This window comes from Rhipicephalus microplus, chromosome 5 (assembly GCF_043290135.1).
Source record: "Rhipicephalus microplus isolate Deutch F79 chromosome 5, USDA_Rmic, whole genome shotgun sequence".
Taxonomy (NCBI): domain Eukaryota; kingdom Metazoa; phylum Arthropoda; class Arachnida; order Ixodida; family Ixodidae; genus Rhipicephalus; species Rhipicephalus microplus.
Window position 1 is genome coordinate 190,486,255 of NC_134704.1, and position 21,477 is coordinate 190,507,731.

General features: G+C 44.0%; 1 protein-coding gene across 1 annotated transcript in view; it reads right to left on the minus strand.

The window, feature by feature from the left end:
* Positions 1-21,477, minus strand: part of LOC142818071 (uncharacterized) — a 294,427-nt gene that overhangs the window by 180,246 nt on the left and 92,704 nt on the right. Inside the window, exon 3 of the mRNA XM_075896326.1 lies at positions 8,545-8,694. The gene's annotated coding sequence lies outside the window, so the exon portion shown is untranslated. The remainder of the gene's footprint in view (positions 1-8,544; positions 8,695-21,477) is intronic.

Consider the following 21,477-nt stretch of genomic DNA (forward strand, 5'->3'; position numbering starts at 1 on the left):
AGCAAATCCTTTGATGCCGCTCAACCTACCCACGGACGAATTCCGCTTTTTCACTACACCAACTCCGGTTCTAAAGCACCGGCACGACTGCAATTATACCATGTTTCCACCGCCAAATGTCAGGTTATCACCAAACAGGTTGAAAATATGCTCAAGTGCGACATTATGTGTTCTTCACCAGGGCCATGGCAATCAACTGTCATTCTTGTTATGAAAGAATGGTTCGATGCGCTTCTGAGCGGATTACAGTCCCGTAATTAAGATAACACAAAAATACTTATACTCTTCGCCCAGGATTGATGACACCCTTGACGGTTACAAGGCGCCGAGTTTTTCTCGTCGTTAGATTTGCGTTTGAAGTACTGGCAGGTGCCCTTAGCAGATGCCGATCGTACTTTTAAAAACAGACTTCGTCACACCCGACGGGCTATACGAGTTCAATGTCATGCCTTTAGGCCTCTGCAATGCGCTTGCCTCATTCGAGTGCATGATGTTCTCGGTTCCGCGGGCTTTGACATGGAACATAAGCCTCTGCTATCTCGACTATATTGGCGTATTCGCACCCTATTTTGTAACACACCTCGTACGCCTAAAACATGTCCTCGCGTGTCTTAAGATTGCTCAGCTCACAATGAATCTCAAGAAATGTTACTTCACTGCGCGACAGCTCACTATTCTCAGTCACATTGTATCCAAGGACGACGTTCTTCCCGACCCGGCTAAACTGGGCGTTATAGTTGAATTTCCCAAACTGACGACTGTAAAAGAGCTGCACAGCTTCATAGGATTTTGCTCCTATTTTGGTCAGTTTGTGCGCAACTTCGCCTCCATATTTTCGCCGGTCACCGAACTTTTAAGCTGCGCAAACGACGTTTTGTCATGATCTTTCGAGTGTGATCATGCATTCACCGCTCTTCGCCGTCTCTTGATCACCGCCTATATTGCGCCACTACGATCCCGCGGCTGCAACTGATATTCATACAGACGCCAGTGGTGTCGGTTTCGGGGCAGTTCTCGCTAAACGAAAGGCCGGGTCCCCTGAGTATGTCTTCGCCTACGCCAGCTGAACGCTTTACAAGGCTGTGTTGAACTACGGTGTTACCGAAAAAGAGCGTGGGGCCATACTTTGAGCGCTTGTTAAGTTCTGCCCGTAAGTTCGCTGTAGTTACAGACCATCATGCAATATGTTGGTTGTCGCTGAGGAATTCATCAGGTCATTTTCCTTGATGGGCTCTCCGCCTTCAAAAATATGGCGGCCGCGTCGGATACCATTTTGACCGCCAACATGCCGATGCTGATGCGCTGTTGTGATCACCACTACCACTGCGGCGGCCTTCATATCATCCATAAAACACGCGTTGTCAGTTCTTAACATCGACACATTTTCCTAGACACAGCGCGATAATCCACGGATAGCTCCTCTTCTGTACGTATTATCTGTGGCACCGACACTTCCGACCACTCGATGAATTTGACGCCAGACTTCGCAATTCACCATCATTCGAGGTGGCCTCTTGTACCAGCGCAGTTACTTACCAGACAGCAGCAAGTGGCTGCTCCTCATTCCCCGAAAGCTGCGCTCTACAATCTGCGCATCATTTCACTTTTAGCTGCAATGCGCCCAACCGACTCTTCAAGACCTACGAACGGTTATGGAGAAAATCGTACTGGCACGGAATGTTTACCTTTATTCAACAGTTTATTCAAGGCTGCCGAAGGTGTAAGTGCCAAAAAAAAGCAATCGCATCCCAGAGCAGCTCCACTACAGGTGTTTGCTTTCCCCGACCACCCATTCAATAGCGTCGAAATTCACCTTTTGGCCCATTGCTATTGACCTCGGCAGGTACCCGGTGGGATAACGTTGCTGTGCATCACCGGACACGGTACACCGAAATCCCTGCTCTTCCTACAATGACCACTCAGGACGTCGAAGCTTTCATCCCCCAGCATTTAGTGCTACGTCATGGCCCTCCTCACGAACTCCTCAGTGACCGGGCTCGTGTATTTCTATCTGATGTAATTCAGGCACTTCTCCACCAGTGTCATATTCTACACCAAATAAGTACTGCTTGCCACGTCAGGTGAATGGCTTGACTGAGTGGTTTATTCGAACCCTAGGTGACATGCTCCCAACGCATATTGCATCTGAGCAAAAAAACGGCGACCTGGTCGTTCCATCTGCAAACTACGCGTACAACACCACTACCGAAGCCATGACCGGCTTTTCCACATTCTTCATTCTGTACGTGGTCGCCAACTATCTCTCAGAATCGACACTTTGCTTCCATACGCACCAGATTCATCTAAGTGCATGACCGTGCACGAAGCCGCCCGTCACGCTGAAGAATCTGGTGACCTAGTGAAGCAGTTTACTACGGCCGACTAGCAACGCCAGGCAGAGGCCCGCAATGAAGAACACCTTCCTCCCACGAACTTTGCCCATGGAACCTTTGTATGGCTGTATAGGCCAGCCTGTGCACCTGGTTTGTTTACCAAGCTACTCTCAAATTACCCTGGTCCATGTCCATACCACGTGGTAGAAGGCAGATCACCTGTCAATAATGCCTTTGAATCGCTTACGCCATTCGGTGACGATCGTCGGCGTGAACACGGTATTGTTCACGTAGACCGCTTGAAGCCGTACTTCGACTAACTTGTTCCCACCTGTTAGATACCAAGTATGGCTTCATCTTTCTTGAATGAACCGATGCAAATAGCAACAGGGAGCAACAATAATCATAACGAGAGGAAGTCACCACGAGATTGACGCTCAAGAACCAAGATCTTCCTCGTCCTGTGGCTATTCCATGCGCCTATTCGTTAGGCTCACTAAATAAACCACCTTACATTCTTATTGAAGCTCACTATATGACTACGCGCTCTGAGGCAACTCGACCTCGCTTCGAGCATAAAGCGCTTCCCCTGCAATTATCATAAAACTTTTCCACCTTATATTGTTCTTGACCTTCCAGTAGTTGCTGAGAGCTTGCTTCTTTTCAATAGATCTCATCCAAAAAAATATCTTCGCATCACTCACTTTTCGCCTAATGCTCCTTGTTGCTATGTCACCTACAATGCAAGCCATATATTTACTAGTGAGCCTCATAGCTATTTTCTCCTGTTTGTGTCAACGCTCTCCCTATACAAATACCTGGAAACTTTCCCTGTCCACCTACTCTTCTTCATTTTTCTGAGCCTGTCCATCCCATATCCCCTTTTACGGCTTCATTGGTCTCCTTCTCGTGAGCGCCCAGCACGAAGCGTTCCACACTCTTTTGATTTACATTCATTCCTGAGTGCACCTCTGACTTCATGCACACCGCTAAGTTTTCAAATGTAAGCACTGTAACCATTACGCCTTTTAACAAACCTTGAAGCACTTCGTACCTATTGTATCCCCTGTTGGGATCAGCCTCCGTGTCTTGGAACCGCTCCGACGCGTGGAAGGGTTTTGGCTTTGCAGCGCTTCCTGAAGTGTCCAGAATCAGTGAGAGCACCGCAAATTCATTAGGTCTGTCGGCTCGCTTCAAACCCTTTGGCCCCGCATGACCAACAGATTACCTAAAAAGAGTTGTTTTGCTGTCTGGGCTGCCTAAAAACAGTAGTCGCTCTGTGTTGTTGGAGTCATCGGAATGCACATGACAACAAGCTGTGTGCTGCAGAACCAACTTTAGGGTCGTTTCTTACATTCCAGGGGCTCTTCCAAGTCTTCATTTCCTTAGCCCCACTGCTTGCCCGGCAGCGATGCCTCCTTGATGAGTCAACATTTGGCCTTGCCAACCGGATGGGTCGACTCTGCGCGTGGTGATTTCAGGTCATCGCACCACGCCAGTTGTGCCATGCTGTCTTCTTGCGTATTGTGTGTACCCCCCTCTCTGCTACGAACGGTGCGTGCCTGTCACACTTTCCTGGGTCCCCAAGGAAGACGGTGTGCGACTATGCTTTTTCGGGGGAGGGGAGGTAGAAGGGGACGATCTTTTTGGAGGGCCCTGAACTCAATTGTTTTCCTTTGGTGGCAATCTGGGAAAGATGGAGGATATAAAATGCGACCGTAGAGACGCTTTGGTGTGCTTTTTTTCCTTTTTGTCATAGCCCCGCCGCGGTGGTCTAGTGGCTAAGATACTCGGCTGCTGACCCGCAGGTCGAGGGATTTAATCCCGGCTGTGGCGGCTGCATTTCCGATGGAGGCGGAAAAACTGTAGGCCCATGTGTTCAGATTTGGGCACACGTTAAAAAACCCCAGGTAGTCGAAATTTCCGGAGCCCTCCACTAAGGCGTCTCTCATATTCATATGGTGATTTTGGGATGTTAAACCCTACATATCAGTCAATCAATTCCAACGCAGAACTCATGACCTGTAAGTTATGTAATTCACGAATTGATGCCAATCTAACGATGCACTCGCGCCAGTTTCGCTAGCTTCACATATACCAAGATTGGTATTATGTGATGGTAATGGATGTTGGAGTTCAATTACACGTCAAAACTTCAAAATTATAACATGCGTGTCGTATAAAACATGACTACACGTTACGCTCATAGTGCACTCGCGTGGTTTCGGTAGCTGCACATATCCCAAATTTGGTGTTACGTGACGTGAGTAGCTGACGAAAGCATATAACTCGCGAAAACGTGATAATCACAACATACGTGTCATGTAGGACTATGTCTACACGCTACGCTCATAGTGCACTCACGGCCGTTTCGCTAGCTTCACCTGTACCAAATTTGGTGTTACGTGACGTTAATAACTGACAAAGGCATATCACTCGTGGAAACAACATGATCATGACATACGTGTCATGTAAGACCATGACTACGCGCCAAGCTCATAATGCACTCGTGGCCATTTCACTATCTGCACATATACCAAATCTGCTGTTGCGTGACGCGAACAGATGACGAAGGCGTATGACAAGTGGAAACATAATGATCACGACATACGTGTCACGTAAGACCGTGACAAAGCACGCTGATGATGCACTCACGGCCATTTCGCAGCTTCAGATATACCCAATTTGGTGTTGCGTGAGGTGAGAAGCTGACGAAGGCATATGACTCGTGGAAACACGATGATCACGACAGACGTTTTATAAAAATTATGCGCACTCGCGGCCATTTCGCTAACCTCCCATATACCATATTTGGTGTTACGTGGCACGAATGGCTGACGAAGGCAAACATGATGATCACTACATACGTGTCATGTAAGACCATGACTACAATCCACGCTCATGATGAACTCGCGGCCATTTTTTAGCTGCACATTACGAAATTTGGTGTTACGTGACGTGAATAGCTGACGAGGGCATATGACTCGTGGAAACATGATGACAACGACATACGTGTCATGTAAAATCATGACTACATGCCACACTCATGATGCAGTCGCGGCCATTTCACTAGCTGTACATATACCAAATTTGGTACTAGAGACGTGAAATAATGGTCAAAGTATTTGACTATTGCGAACATGATAATCATGAGATGTTTGTCATACAAGAACATGAGTACATGCCACGCTCATGATGTGCTTGTGGCCATTTCGCTAGCTGCACATATACCAAACTTGGTATTACGTGACACGAACAAATGATGAAGGTAAGTGACTCGTCCGAAAATGATAATAATACCAAGTGTGTCATCTAAAACATTATTACATACTACGCTGACAATGCACTCACGGTCATTTCGCTAGCTTCACATGTACCAAATTTGGTATATCGAGAAGTGAACTATAGGGGAAGGTATAAGACTGGCGCAAACATGTTAATTGTGAGATGCGTGTAATGAAAAGAATACGACTGCATTGCAGGCCATGATGCACTCGCGCCCCTTTCACTAGCTTCACATTTATTTGTTTATTAATTTCAGTACTTTCAGGGCCCGAAGGCCTTACAGAAGGGAGTGGGTAATAGTATACATAGTAATTAGAACAATAAGAGTGAACAAAGCAAATGCTGCTAAGAGTAAACATCGCATTCAACAGCAGCCTTAAACCAGTGACATCGGTCAATTGGGCAACAGAGGAGGGTGGGTGGTTCCATTCGTTCGAGATAGTGGGAGTAAAGGAATCTTGAAAGAACTTCGAATGTGAAAATGGAATGTCTACTTTGTGGGGAAGGTCATATCTATATGATATGTGGTGTGGTTTGGAAAGATGGTCTTGTTTTAATTGTGGATTGTGGTAAATTTTATAAAAAAGAACTAGACGAGACGCTTTCCTACGCGAACAAAGAAGTGGGAGGCCCAAAACTGTTTTCATAGATGATACGCTAGATGTATGTGCGTAGTCTGAGAGGATGAATTATGCACTCCAATTTCGGAGGGATTCTAAGGATTCTACTGTGTTAATGCCGGGGTCCCATACATCGCTTGTACATAATATGCTAACTACGATACAAAATATGCTAATTACATATACAAAGTATGCTAATTAGAAGATGTTATTGAATGGCGATGTTTTATGACTGGTGCAAACACGACAATCATGAGATGCGTGTCATGTAAAAACATGATATGCCACGTTCATGATGCGCTCGCCGTTGTTTCGCTAGCTTCAAATGTACCCGATTGTGTATTGTGAGACGTCAATGATTGACAAAGGTATATGACTGATACAAACATGATAACGATGACATCCGGTAATGTAAGAACATGACTGCATGTTATGCTCATGAAGCGCTCGCGGACGTTTCGCTAGCATCATATATAACAAGTTTAGTATTAGGAGACCTGAAGGCAGCGCGAAGTTATATGACTGGTGCAAACATTACAATCATCAGATGGGTGTCATGTAAGCACTTGACATGCCATGGTCACAATGCGCTCGCCGTCGCTTCGCTAGCTTCAAATACTTGGTAACACGAGACGTCAATGAATGACGAAGGTATATGACTGGTGCAAGCATAACATTGAGATGTGTGTAATATAAGAACATGACTACATTCCACGCTCATGACGAGCTCGTGGACCTCTCGCTAGCTTCACAGTTTAGTATGACGAGACATGAATGAATGAAGAAGGTATATGACTGGTGTAAAGATGATAATAACGAGATGCGTGTCATGTAAGATCATGACGAAGCGACACGCTCATCAGGCACTCGGGGCCTTTCCACAAGCTTCACATATATCAAATTCGGTATTACGACATGTGAATAAATGGTGAAGGTATTTGACGTGTACAAAATTGATAATTACTAGATGGCTGTGATGTAAAAACATGACTACATGCCACGGTGATGATACACTCGTGGCTGTTTCGCTAGCTGTACATATGCCAAAGTTGCTATTACAAGACATGCATGAATGACAAAGGAATGTGACTGGTGTAAACATGATACTCATAAGATGCGTGTCTGGCAAGAACATGACTACATGCCACGCTCATTATGCACTCGCGGTCGTTTCGCTTGCTTCACATATACCACGTTTGGTATTACGAGGTGTGAATGAATTGCGAAGGTGTATTACTTGCGCAAACATGATAATGATGAGATGCGTGTCTTGTAAGAACATGACTACACGCCACGCTTATGATGCGCTCGTGGTCATTGAGCTCGCTTCACAGATACCAAATTTAGTAATAAATTACGCGAATGGACGATGAAAATAAATTACATGGCTGGAAATGTTAATAATAATATGTGTGTCATCTAAAACATGACTTCACCCTCCGCTCATAGTGCACTCGTGGTCGTTTGGCTAGCTTCTCATCTACCGAATCTGGTATCACGTGATATGAATAGACGAACATAGATAAAACGTCCGACAATGATAATCACGACATGTGCGTCATCTAACACATGACTACATGCCTAATTCATAGTGCACTCGTGGCCACTTCGCCAGCTTTACATACACCAAAGTTGGTATCTTGTGACGAGAATAGACGAAGATAAAGGACAAGCCATAACATCATATTCATAATATGCGTGTCATTCCATGACTACATGCTACGCTCACGGCATGCTCACGGCCATCTCGCTGGTTTAACATATATCAAATTTGGTATCGCATGACACGAATGGACGGCGAAAATAAATTACACGTTCAGCCATGATGATCATGACATGCGTATTGTGTAAAACGTGGCTACATGCTACGCTCTTAGCGTGCTCGCGACCATTTGGCTTGCTTCACATACACCAAATTCGGTATTAAAGGACGTAAATGGACGTTGAACAAGAATCTCAGGCGTAAACATCATAAATAAGACATGGAAGTCACGTACGGTATAACTTAGATATGCCTCGCAATGTTTTGCTGATATTAAAGTGACATATTAACCTTCCTCACTCGGGCTTCGCTTATCATTGATTCTCGCTGTACGTGAGATCTGCCAATTTGTATACAGTTTCAATTTGGTCAGCGTTTAATGCTTTCGTTTTTTCTTCATTCGTCTTCCGGACCAAACAACTCATCAACAAATCGTTGACTTCTTCAACTTAGGTCACATCAGTTTTACTCATGCATTGCCTCTAGGAGTCTTAATTAACAATGCGAGGATGGTTTTAGGAGGCGTACATGGAGACTAACGTGCCTGGCTCTGTGGGCGATCCTGGTGAGGTGTCGGAAACTGAACTCGTTGACGTCTCATCACTCGTGTTCGTCCCTGGTACCGTTTGGGGCGTTTCAGAAGTTGCATTAGTAATCGGTGGCTTCGTAGATGGTGTCACCGGTGGCTCCACATCTGCAAAGAGGGCCAAAAGACGTACAATGGGGATCAACAAGGTGACTTACCGACATACGCAGTACTCTCAATACAGTTTGCACACTTACAAATAATCTATAACATGCCAAATGAATGTCTTTAAGTGATCGCATGGTTTCCCAAACCAGAGCGATGCCTTGTTCCTTTAGTTTAAATAAAGGACTTAATTCGGCTACTTTGTGCATCTTGACATATGTAGCAGAGAATGGAGTGTTCTGCACGTTCTTGAGTGTCTCTGTTGTTACAGCTCTGTAGCAGAGTTTTCTGCAACATACATTATTATTTCCTCAGTGCATCTTGCCCCTCTAGTGAAATTTGTCTCCAGTTTAGGCTTACCTTTATCTACGTAAAAGCCCCGCATCATGTGATCTTCAAAACTGCATCGTTTTTTTTAAATGCTGTCGACATATAAAGAAGGTAGACCCATGGTATCCTACCACTGTATTTTGTTCGCCACGAATTTGTCCCCAATACGGCGTTCACGGCTATTTTGCCGCTCCATTCATCATAGTACGAGCACAAGCTAACAAAGTGTGATGCCAACATAATGTTGTATTCTAGCGTGATACGGCCTTCAAGCTAATTTAAGAAGGTAACACTTTCCTGCTCGGCTACTTTTTTCATGTCTTGTTGTAAGGTTCTTCGTCATAACTTTTTCGTAATTACTCAGTGATAGTGGACAGTTATATATTCAGCTATGAAGTTATAACGAGTATGGGGGAACTGAGTTACCATGTGGCAACAGTTTGATACGGCCAGTGCATTTTTATATTGGAGGGGTAGCATTACGTGCCCTAGCTGGGCTGGTGGCATCACCTATAAGTGTTTGAATGCAATTAAAAATGGAAAGTAAAAAAATGAATTCTCGCTTTTATCCTAGCACACAGCGGAATTGCTACTGTTTTTAGTAACAATAAAAGTAGTATAAACCACGCACCAAAAAGCGCGAATTATTATGTGCTCATTTGCTTAGACCGGTATTCTCTAGTTAGGCATAGAGATGGTGGAAGGAGGATCCCATCTCAAAAACTAGGCTAGGTTCTCAGTTATGCTTCATTGTCAAAGCTGCCTGAAGGCAAGTGAAGCTAGTTTTCACAGTCATTAGCTATGTTCCCCAAACGATAAATCCATAATGAAGCAGGCGTCTAAATTTACCGCCATGTTTTAAGTACAATATACGCAAGGCACGCAAACACCGTAACGCTAAATCTGAAAATTGGCCTGGTGTGCAGATGGTATACGCTACGGGTCCTTAAGCATACCACGCAGGCGCATTTTCATCCCGTTAGTTTGGCAAAAACACTATTTCGCTATGCCCGCTAAACTATAACTGAAGGCAAAGAAATAAAACTCGTGCCGTTACGTCTGTCTAACACAGGCTTTTTACTGTCTAATACGCTTTATGCCTGCTGCTCATTGCGACTTGTCAAATACGGCAATTTGATTGGAGTTTTTTTTGCAACAAGTTTGCCAGAACGACTCCGTGAAAAAGCTGCAATGGGCAGCTTAGCTAGAGTCTGCCAATCTCGTACTTCGGCAGTTTCGAAGGCGTATATCATACACATAATGCATGAACGAACACAACTGATTGATATGAGAGGTTTAACGCCCCAAAACCACTATATGATTATGAGAGATGCCGTAGTGGAGGGCTCCGGAAATTTAGACCACCTGGGGTTCTTTAACGTGCACCCAAATCTGAGCACACGGGCCTACAACATTTCCGCCTCCATCGGAAATGCAGCCGCCGCAGCCGAGATTCGAACCCGCACCCTGCGGGTCAGCAGCCGAGTACCTTAGCCACTAGACCACCGCGGTGGGGCGAACGAACAAAACGAAACAGTAAACTACCATGGGCACAATTTTTGAATAATTTAATTGTGAAAACCTCAAAATAAAATAAGAATTGCCGTTGTGAGGAAGGCAGGGAAAAACACAGATTCACCCGTGGCACTGAAGAGCGTTTCACACATCACACTTTTGACGGCGTCATGACCAGTTATCGTTGGGCTAGATACGCCACCACGCTAATGTGCGTCCAATTTCTTGCGATCACGCAGCAATACGAAAAGTTACGAAGCAGTACACGACGAGTGTAGGTAGCGTAATACTTCTGAATGTCTTCCTGATTGAAAGCAGATGCAACAGCATCCGATCCTCAACGAGCTGTTCCATTATTTGACTTCCTCTTCCTGTAGCCATTTTGCTAGCTCTTCGCGCGCTAGAACCCTGATGCCGCTTTCAGAGATCACATTTGGCACTGACTGCACGTGCCTATAGCTGCCGCCAGTTTTAGGGGCGAAGCTCCTTAAGCCGTGGGCTGTGAGTACCCGTTGTGTGTAGAAGTACTAGTAGTAGTAGTAGTAGTAGTAGTAGTAGTAGTAGTAGTAGTAGTAGTAGTAGTAGTAGTTGTAGGTAGCCACCTTTCGTTTATTCCTTCGAATGCCCGCTGGATGGCGGTACTTTCATATGATGAATATATTTCTACGAAGCGCTGTCAGAGATGAAGAGGAAGAAGCAAAGAGGAAGATGACGCTGGCTGATATCCGCATAGACTTGACTCTGTCTACTATGTCTGGCGTTAGGTGTTTTATACATACTATAAGACAGTACGTACAAAATATGCTATGTGACACCTATTCTCCCCGTAACATTCTGGTGGAGAACGCCGGTTCTCCCAGTTTTCACTGTCACGGCGACTCTCCGTAGCGGATGCTCCTTGGCTTCCTCGGCTATGTCTGTTCAAGAGGAATACGATGATGCATCGGGAACGTCCCCAGCGGTTACTCGGTAAGCGAGGCCTGCCACGCCAAAACAAATCGCTGCTAAGCGCACCGTCATTCTCACACAACCACGTGACACAGGCACTTTTTCCGGCACTGATATCAAATATGATGAGGATTGGCTTCAGCTGTATGAACGGGTCAGCGCACTGTACAACTGAGACCTGACACTTGTGCTACCCAACATCCTGTTTTACTTGGAGGGAATGTCCAAAGTTTGGTTTTGCAACGATGAGCAGGAGATAACGAGCTGGGACATCTGCAAGCACAAACTCATTGAACTATTCGGCAAGCCCATTAGCCGCGGTAATGCTGCACAGAAGGAACACGCGTGCCGACTCAGAACCTCCTCTCCCAGTAACAATATGTTGAAAAGATGCGAGATGGCGGTGCTTAGATTGTTCGCTTGATGGATGGACGGACGTACAGACAGATGGACGCACGCATGGACGGGTAAACAGACAGACAGACAGACAGACAGACAGACAGACAGACAGACAGACAGACAGACAGACAGATGGACGGACGGACGGACGGACGAACGGACACAGCAAGACAGGATGGACAGACAGACAGAAACAGACAGACACACGTACAGATGCAGGAACGGACAAACGGATTTACAGATGGACACGCAGACGAATAAAGACATGGGCGGACACACAGAGAGTTGGACAAACGCATGGAAGCAAAAAATAACGGATGGACGGAAGCATGGACGAACTTAAGGGCGCTTCAAACCACTTATCGTAAATTCACTTCTTGGAAATCCTATGATGGATATCTATCATGAATGTTTTTTTTTTGTTGCACGGAGTTGGCTGCTTCGTGGTGGTTCATCGTGACCACACTGCCAGGTAAATTGGGTGTCTTCGAGGAACGTTTCTGGTGGGCGTCTCTGGCTGCATCTAAGTGGTCGGTTCCGGAGACAACTCGAAGTGCATCCAGTAGCTAATCTTGGCTGTCTTGTAGTGGCGGGCATTTGCGATTCTGTGACTTGGCTGGTGGATCTGCAAGCGTGGCTAGATCGCCAAGGTCAGCCTCGGCCACCCTGGGACATCGTTTGGCTTGAACGAGATGCTTGTGGCTGTCGGCTTTTGCTTTATCGCAGAGGTTCCATGGAATTCGGCATGGTCGGGGAAGGATGCCGGAACAGCATCCGAGAAGACACCGTGGCTAGCAAGGCGTCTTGGTACAACCTTTCGATTACTTCCTACATGATAAGTACGGGGAATACAGCGAAAACTTTCACGAGCTGCCTTGTCAACGAGCCGCTCACTTTCTTTTCATTGATGACCAAAGTCTCTGGAAGTCGTCTAGGTAACTCTCCTGGGGCCGCAGTAGTTAATTCCAGTACAGGTTTCAATCCATCAACAGGCTGTGAGAATAGGGACAGGGAACGTTCCTGTGCTCGTTTCGTGAAACCTTGTTGATCTTTGATGTTACCAAGAAGGAGCACAAACTTTCATCCAGGCACCGGGAACGAAGAGCTATTGCGAAACGTCTTCAAGAGCAAAAGCCCGATTTGTGTACTTATTTAAGGCAGACGAAACTAGGAGTACAGACGCGCTATTACCAGATCGATAAGAGGGCCTTGCGAAAGCGATAAGGCCCAGCGCACACGTGACGCAACTTTTATATCTTCCGGTCCGTCAACACGCTTGTCAAACGCTGGTGCGCATTCCCTGCAGCGCGCACAGACACCGTTCGCGTTCCCGCAGGACGCGGACCACGTTCGTATAGTACGCCGATGAGCATTTATTGCGGGGTGGATCTTTTCATTGCCCCGAAAAGGTCACATAAGGGCTGCAGTGTCGCTGCTCATAAGTAGCAGTTGTACGTCTCCTTCAGCATCACACTCCCTGTCCTCCGTAACCCGGGGCTACACACCACGCAGTTTTATGGTTGGCAAACCCACACACCTTGGCGCAACCACTCAAAGTGCAAAACACACGCTTCGTCACAGCAGGCGGTGTACACAGCTGCAGAGGCTCGGCACTACTGCTTGGCTGTCCATTGGTCGAAACTGTCACAGTCCTAAAGGAAGGGCACCATACTCGTGGACAAGTTCGTCCTGACACAGTAGCAATATCAGGTCTTCTTATGCCTCGTTGGATGGGACGCCTTTACCCAATACTATCGCTGCTAACACTCAGATCTGCCGAGATCCAGCAGGTGTCAACGTACTTCATAGATTTTTCAACTTTTTGCATAACGGAAGCCTACACTAAGGTGATGACCAGTTAACTTGACTCTTAAGTGATTGCGTTCCAAACCAGGCGGGTGAATCTACTCACATAATGAAAAGGCCCCAGACAAAGGCCGTTATTAACAAGTTCTTTGACACCCATGTCTCATAAGCTATGTCAAACATGCTAGATGCTTCATGGCATTTTTCTCCATGGATCAGCCGAAACCAGTTTAAAAACAAAAATATCTTTTCAGGTCTCACGGAGGATGGAGCTTCTTAAGGGCCCCCACCTGCATGTGACCCCCTTCCTCTTCCTGAGAGTGAGGCAGAAAAAAATATTCTTGAGGAAGTACCCCTTGTAACAGCGGAAACTATATAAAATCCACTAGTTCTCTCGCCACTTATGAAGCATTCTGCTAGCAACCTTATACCTCCTTTGTCGCTTTATCAAGCTTTAGCACTTTATGCTAATAAATTGACCATTTGCGGAAAAGTGAGCGCCCCCTGTCGTGTAAACAGGAAAGCTTCGCTTTTGGTTGGAAAACAAAACGCTTGTTTTGTTGCTTTAGGACCAAAAACGCATGCCCGTTACTGAAACAAGAAGGTAAAGGAGAAAAACATTCTGTTGAAGTTTGTATACACGGTGTAAAACAAGAATTTCTCGCGTTTCAGCCTACAGACACAATGCGAGTATTTACGGATCAGCTTACGTCAATATTTTAACAATGTGATGAAGCGGAAAGTAGGATGCGTCGATGCAACCTACTCTTTTTCGGTTTGGAAGACAATGCTAATGAGGATTGGGCAGCTTCTCAACAGAAAAGTGTTAAGTTTTGTTCTAAAAATTGCAGCTTACACTCACTGGTACTCAGTTTAAAAGGGTTCATAGATTGGGTAAACATGATAAAGAAAAGTGTCGACCTATCATTGCCAAACTTGCCTTTTTTTAAAGATAAGGACCAAATCTTCTCGCGTGCCCGAAATCTGAAGGGCACTACGCTTTCAATACGCGAATATTTTTCATTGGCAACGCAACAGACCCGCAGAAAGCTAGTAGAATTTGCCAGAAATCAAAATGAGCCATTTAGGCTTGTAGTAGACAAGCTGCGCATCAAAAACGTTACTTACTTCTATGACGCCGTCGCTAAGTAACTTATACGCTCAAGCAGATAGCTAGAAGGAAACGTACAAACGTTAAGAAGCCAGAGCTGCATAAGCCTTGCACTCCTCTATCACTAACAGAAACATTCACTAACATTAGAAGCAGCTTATCCAAACGTGAAATAGTCTCATCTTATATCGATGATAGTCTTTCTGATATTCTTGTCTTCACTAAGACATGGCTTTACGCTGACATCAACGACAATGACATTTTTACGCATGCTAACAAATACAACATCTGTGGAAGCGATCGTCCAAACAGAAGGGGTGGTGGTGTTCTTATAGATGTTAAAAAACCATCGCGTCTTATGTCGTCGCTTCTCATTATAAGATTGAAATTATATGGGTAGTTTGCACAATTCATTCCACAAGGATGTTGCTCGGCAGCTGTAAGCGTCCTCCTATTTGTCATCAATCTTTCTTAGAAGAGTTGATCAGCAGCATTATTTCTGCCATCAGAATCTGTGAGGCTCGCATCGTTTATCTATTCGGTAATTTTAATCTACCATTTATTGACTGGGAGCAGCTGTCATCTTCTTGTAAGTACTCCACTGACTTCATTAACTTAACTTTAGGCTTTGATTTGGCTCAGGTTGTCACTCACTCAACTCGCGGTTCAAATACACTTGACCTCGTTCTTACAACTGCACCTGAAACTATATACCCCATAAACTATTTGAATGACTTTAGTGACCACAAGCTGCTGCAAGTTAATCTTTCTATTTTGCCACCTTTTGCAGGTACCAAATCAAAGAAAGTTACAGATTATAATAAAGCCGATTATGAAGCCATTAACAGAAAACTTGAGTCTTTCCTTGACAATGTGCTACTAATTTCTTTTTACAGTTGCTCATTTGAGGAAAACTGGGTTCTTTTCAAGAATGAGATTTCAGCCCTAATAGGAAAACACGTGCCGTTTATAACGATTACGAATGATAAAACTAATCCATGGTTCAACAAGTCAGCGCAAAGACTTAGAAACAAAAAGAAGCAGCTTTATTGGTATGCAAAAGATTCGCGTTCACACACGTCTTGGGATTGATACAAGGAATGCCTAAAGAATTATTGCCACGAAATTACAACTGCAAAAAATAAATACTATTCCCAGGATTTGTATTCACTCCTGAAATTTATCCGAAAAATTTCTGGAAAGTTATAAGTCCTGATCACGACGATAACTTCATTTCATTACACGATTCAGATACTCCTTTTGAAGACACTGATTGTCCTCATGTCTTTAATTCATTTTTTTCATCCGTGTTTACTAGCGAGCATGATCATCTTCCAAAAATTGTTGAACGCGATTACTCATTCATGTCGCCTATAGATATCACAATGGAATGCATTGTTAAAATTATTGAAAATCTGAAGAAGTCATTATCTTCTGGTATTGATGATATCAATTCAAAAACAATAAAGAACACTGTTTATGTGTCTGGCAATATGCTGTTTCACATTTTAGGGGCGAAGCTCCTTAGGGCGTGGGCTGTGCGTCCCCTGTAGCCTGTATGTAGCCACCTCTAGTTTAGTTCTTGCAGTGTTCACTAGATGGCGGTACCGTCCCCTGTATGTAGCCACCTCTAGTTTAGTTCTTGCAGTGTTCACTAGATGGCGGTACCGTCTCCTGTATGTAGCCACCTCTCGTTTAGTTCTTGTAGTGTTTACTAGATGGTGGTACTTGTAGCTGATGATGAAAAGATGCAAGATGTTATTAACTAGAAAGCGGTACTTGTAGTTGATGAAAGACGCGAGATCTTATAAAATAGGAATGATGTCACATATGGCGCGTGTCATTGGTTAAAGGCAATCGTTCGATTTAGTGCGGCGACGTACGCTAGGGGGAGCGATGTAATAAAATCGAGTGGGCAAAATGTACAGAGGATTCATGGTTTACCAGGTTTACCTCCGGAGCTTCGCCCACTCATCATCATTCACTTCGTGGATATGGCGGAATTTTTTTGGCAGTCGCTCACTACAGGAATGTTGATTGATCGATATGTGGGGTTTAACGTCCCAAAACCACCATGTGATTATGAGAGACGCCGTAGTGGAGGGCTCCGGAAATTTCGGCCACCTGGGGTTTTTTAACGTGCACCCAAATATGAGCACACAGGCCTACAACATTTCCGCCTCCATCGGTAATGCAGCTGCCGCAGCCGGGATTCGAGCCCGCGACCTGCGGGTCAGCAGCCGAGTACCTTAGCCACTAGACCACCACGGCGGGGCCACTACAGGAAAGTTGCCTTCTGACTAGAAGATAGCGAAGGTAGTGCCAGTCCATAGAAGTTCACCTGGAAATTATCGCCCCATTTCCTTGACGTGCATATGTTGCAAGATGCTTGAGCATATCACAGCTTCTAAGATTTATGCGCATCTAGAGTCTAACCATTTCTTTTTCTATAACCAGTACGGGTTCCGAAAGGGCCGTTCTTGCGAGACTCAACTCTGAGTTCACCACCGACCTACATTCTAAAATGAACAGTAATCTACAGACAGATTGTTTATTTCTTGATTTTGCAAAGGCATTCGATGGTGTTGCTCATTGTCGCTTGATATTAAAACTGTCATCACTAAAACTTAATTCACTCACGCTAACATGGCTCAGAAACTTCCTAACTAACCGCCAACAATTCACTCTCGCCAACAATAACTCTTCATCACTTTGTTACGTTTCCTATGATGTACCACAGGGCAGTGTTCTTGGTCCCTTACTTTTCCTCATCAACATTATTGACCTACCTGACAACTTATCCTCATGTATGCGTATATTTGCCAATGAGAGCATTATTTGTCGTCCCTTCCGCAACAATGGCGATCATCTAACTCTTCAATAAGACCTCGATCATATTAATGAGTGGTGCAAAACATAGCAGATGACACCTAATGTTTCCAAGTGCAAACTAATCACCTGTCGTCACAAACGTGATAACTTTATTAACCAATACATAATTGATAATAGCATTTTAGAACGCACTGATCATTACAAATACCTAGGCATAAACTTAACTTCTACACTTTCGTGGTCCACACATAATACTTCTATCTGTGCCAACGCATCAAGATCATTAGGTTTTCTGTGCCTAAATCTATACAGTGCTCTCTCCGATGTACGCGAACTGGCTTATCTTGTTCTAATTCGTCCTCAACTGAATTTCGCATCTTCCATTTGGTCTCCTTATCAACAATACCTCTTAGATAAGTTAGAATGTATACAGAACAGAGCTATTCGATTCATAGCGCGCAATCTCATTGATTGATTTTAGGGGTTTCACGTCCCAAAACCACTATATGATTATGAGAGACGCCGGTCGCGCAATCTCAGCTACCCGTCCAGCGTAACACAGAATAAACATAGCCTTGTACTTGAGCCACTGAAAATTCGCCGTGACATCTCACTTTTATCACTTTTTCACAAACTCATCCACAATAGCATGATGCCATCTGTTCACCTTTATCTTGCACATTGAACTTCGAGCAGACTACATAACACTTTTAGCTTATCACGCATGTACGGCAATACTAACTTTTTCAACCAGTCGGCTCTTTCACGAGCTATTCGTTTGTGGAATGATTTGCCAGATGATCTTGCGTCAGAACAAGACCACACAAAGTTCTATCATACTCTTAAAAAATACTTATGCACCAAAACTGCTATATCGCCTTTTCGGAATCATCTGTGCTTATAAGACTGTTGCCGATGTTTTTGCGCTATTGCTAGGTTGTAGTAACATTCATAATATTTCTTGTATTTCACCTTCACATGCTGTAACTCACTTTTCTAGTATGTATTTTGCTTACATATTCATAAGTTGAACTGCATTTTCTATTATAATCGATATTTATTTCTTTATTTATGTTTTATTTATTTATTTATTTATTTATTTATTTATTTATTACAGTACGGTCAATCTGATCTTCACACCTTAGGCAGGAGTGGGTACAATGAGTACAAAAAAAGGAGGTTACAATAAACACATATGAAGCATCGTGGCGATAATAACAGAAAAAGAAGAAGAGTGCAACAAGTTCATAGGAGCACAGCAGCAAGATAATTAAATAACTAGTGAAAACATGAATACGTAAACATATGGAAGAAAAAAAAAGCGTCAGGGTTCATGTAAAACTATGTCAGAGCTATGTCCCATGGACTGAAGAATCTGTACATAGGATGATAGCGACGGGCATTCCACCACAGCTGAAGGGAGGGAATTCCAATTGGTTGCAGTTCTCGGGAAAAAATAATACTGGAAAATGTTGGTGTGATTAGAGAATTCGCTTACTTTTTTGTTATGAAGGGACCGAGTAGGCCGCCGGTAGGAGTCTTTTAGATATGTATTTTTTTATACCTAAGTGTCCATGATAAAGAAGGTAAAATAGTTTCATTCGTTCGCGGTATCGGCGATTTCCTAATTTTTCCAGCTCAGCCGTTTCTAGAAGAGATGTTACTGATGCCTCCGAGCTGTATTGATTAAAGATGAATCTAACTGATTTCCGCTGTATTTTTTCCAATATTAAAATGTTTATTTTTGTGTATGGATTCCAAACAGCGGCACAATATTCCAGGAGTAGCCGAAAAAGTGTTTTATAGCCTAATATTTTAACTTCTGGAGAGGACTTACTCAAGCGCCTCCTTTAGTATCCAAGTTTTTTCATTGCCTTTCCATGTATGTAGTCAATGTGGTCATTCCATTCAAGATCGTGAGAAATGATAACTCCCAGATACTTATACTTAGTTACTACTTCTAGAGGTTCATTATCAAAGCAGTAAGAAAATGTTAAAGAGTGCTTTTTGTGACTAATTGTCATTGCAACAGTTTTCTTTTTGTTGATGGTCATTTGCCAGTCGGCGCACCATGTTTCAATTCGGTACAAAGATTTATTTATTGTTATCTGGTCGTGGGATGCGGTAATTTCATGCTATATAATACAATCATCAGCAAAGAGCCTTATTTTAACGGGTATGTTCCGAACGATGTCGTTGATGCATAGAAGAAAAAATAAAGGACCAAGAACAGAGCCCTGTGGGATACCCGAAAGGACTTGAATTGCCCGTGAAGTTTCATTATCAATGGCCACGACTTGTCGTCTATGTGAGAGGTAGGCTTCTATCCAAGCTAGTAATTAGGTGTTCTTGAGTATCGGTTCTATATTCAATAATCTTTTCGTTGTGAGACTCGCTCGAATGCTTTTTCAAAGTCTAGAAATATAATGTCGACTTGGTTATGTCTGTCTAGCGCTGCTGCTAAGTAATGTACAGTTTCGGTGTGCTGGGTGACTGTATAGTAACCACGGCGAAAGCCATGCTGGAAGGAACCAATTAAGCCTTTGTTTTCAAGGAAGCTGGATACATATTTAAAAATTATGTGCTCTAGCACCTTCGCGCATGTGCATAATAAGGAAATTGGTCTATACAATGACGGAAATGATGGCGCGTTTGTTTTAGGGATCGGTGCGATTTTCACGCACTTCCAGTCGCATGGAAGATCCGCGTTAGACAGGGATTTCTTGAACAACAGACATAGATATTTGGAACATCATTCAGCATATCGCTTTAAAATGCATTTGGTATACCGTCTATGCCGGGTGATTTCTTTTCGTCTAAATGTTTTCGTATAATTTTCCTATGTAGGTGGTGATATATATGTAGATATAATTTTTACATAATATCTTTACCGCCCCCCTTACACAATGCCCCTCGAGGGCTCTGTAACGTACTGTAAATAAAAAATATGCCTCTGCTGTAAAGGTACTTTTATTGGGATGAAGAACATCTGATTCAGAGAAGGATAAACCGACGGGTGCAAAAGACACGCTGGTTTCATTATCCTGAGAGCTGGACGCATCTGTGTAATATTCAGGGCAGGTGTATTTCGACTGCCACTCAAGGAAATGCGTGAGGATATCGGCGTCTGGAACATGCTTAGTCACTTCCGTAAATAAAGTGTCGCAGTCCACATTGTTCCACAACCATGGCGGGAACGGTTCAGATGGAGCCAGTAGGCAATACTCAAGGAGTGGAACAGGCATATCTTCACACAGCCACTTAACTCGAAGTGAGATTTTGCTCTCTTACTGTGGGTTTGTTGTGAAAAAGTAATGCAGAGGAGGTATCCGTGATTGTGGGATAGCAAGGGTGGTGTTTGTTAGAGTGCACATTCAGGAAATACTTAAAAGCACAGTATGAACGTTGTAGGTCAAGAGACCACTCATTTGACTCGACATATAGGCTTTGAATTGGGCTTGTTCTGAAAGCAGTGGTGGCGAGACGTTCGCCTACATGATCGATAGGATCTAACATCTTTAACGCGCTGGGAGTAGCCGATTGATAAACTACACCACCGTAGTCTAGCCGTGATCGAACAAGGCTTCTGTAAAGATTTCTTGTCCATACCCTATGAGGTGTGTGGCAAGATCTTCATGATATTCATTGTTTTGAGGCTTCTAGCATTGAGAGATTTTATGTGGGCAATAAAAGTAAGCTTGGAGTCAAGTGCAACACCTAGACATTTTCGCTCTGCATACAGCATTAAGCGTTGTCCATGAGGTTAAATAGCTGGATCTGAGACCAAGCCTCTTTTCCCAGTAAAAGAACAATGGAGCTTTTCTGCGCATTAAGTTTGAAGCCAT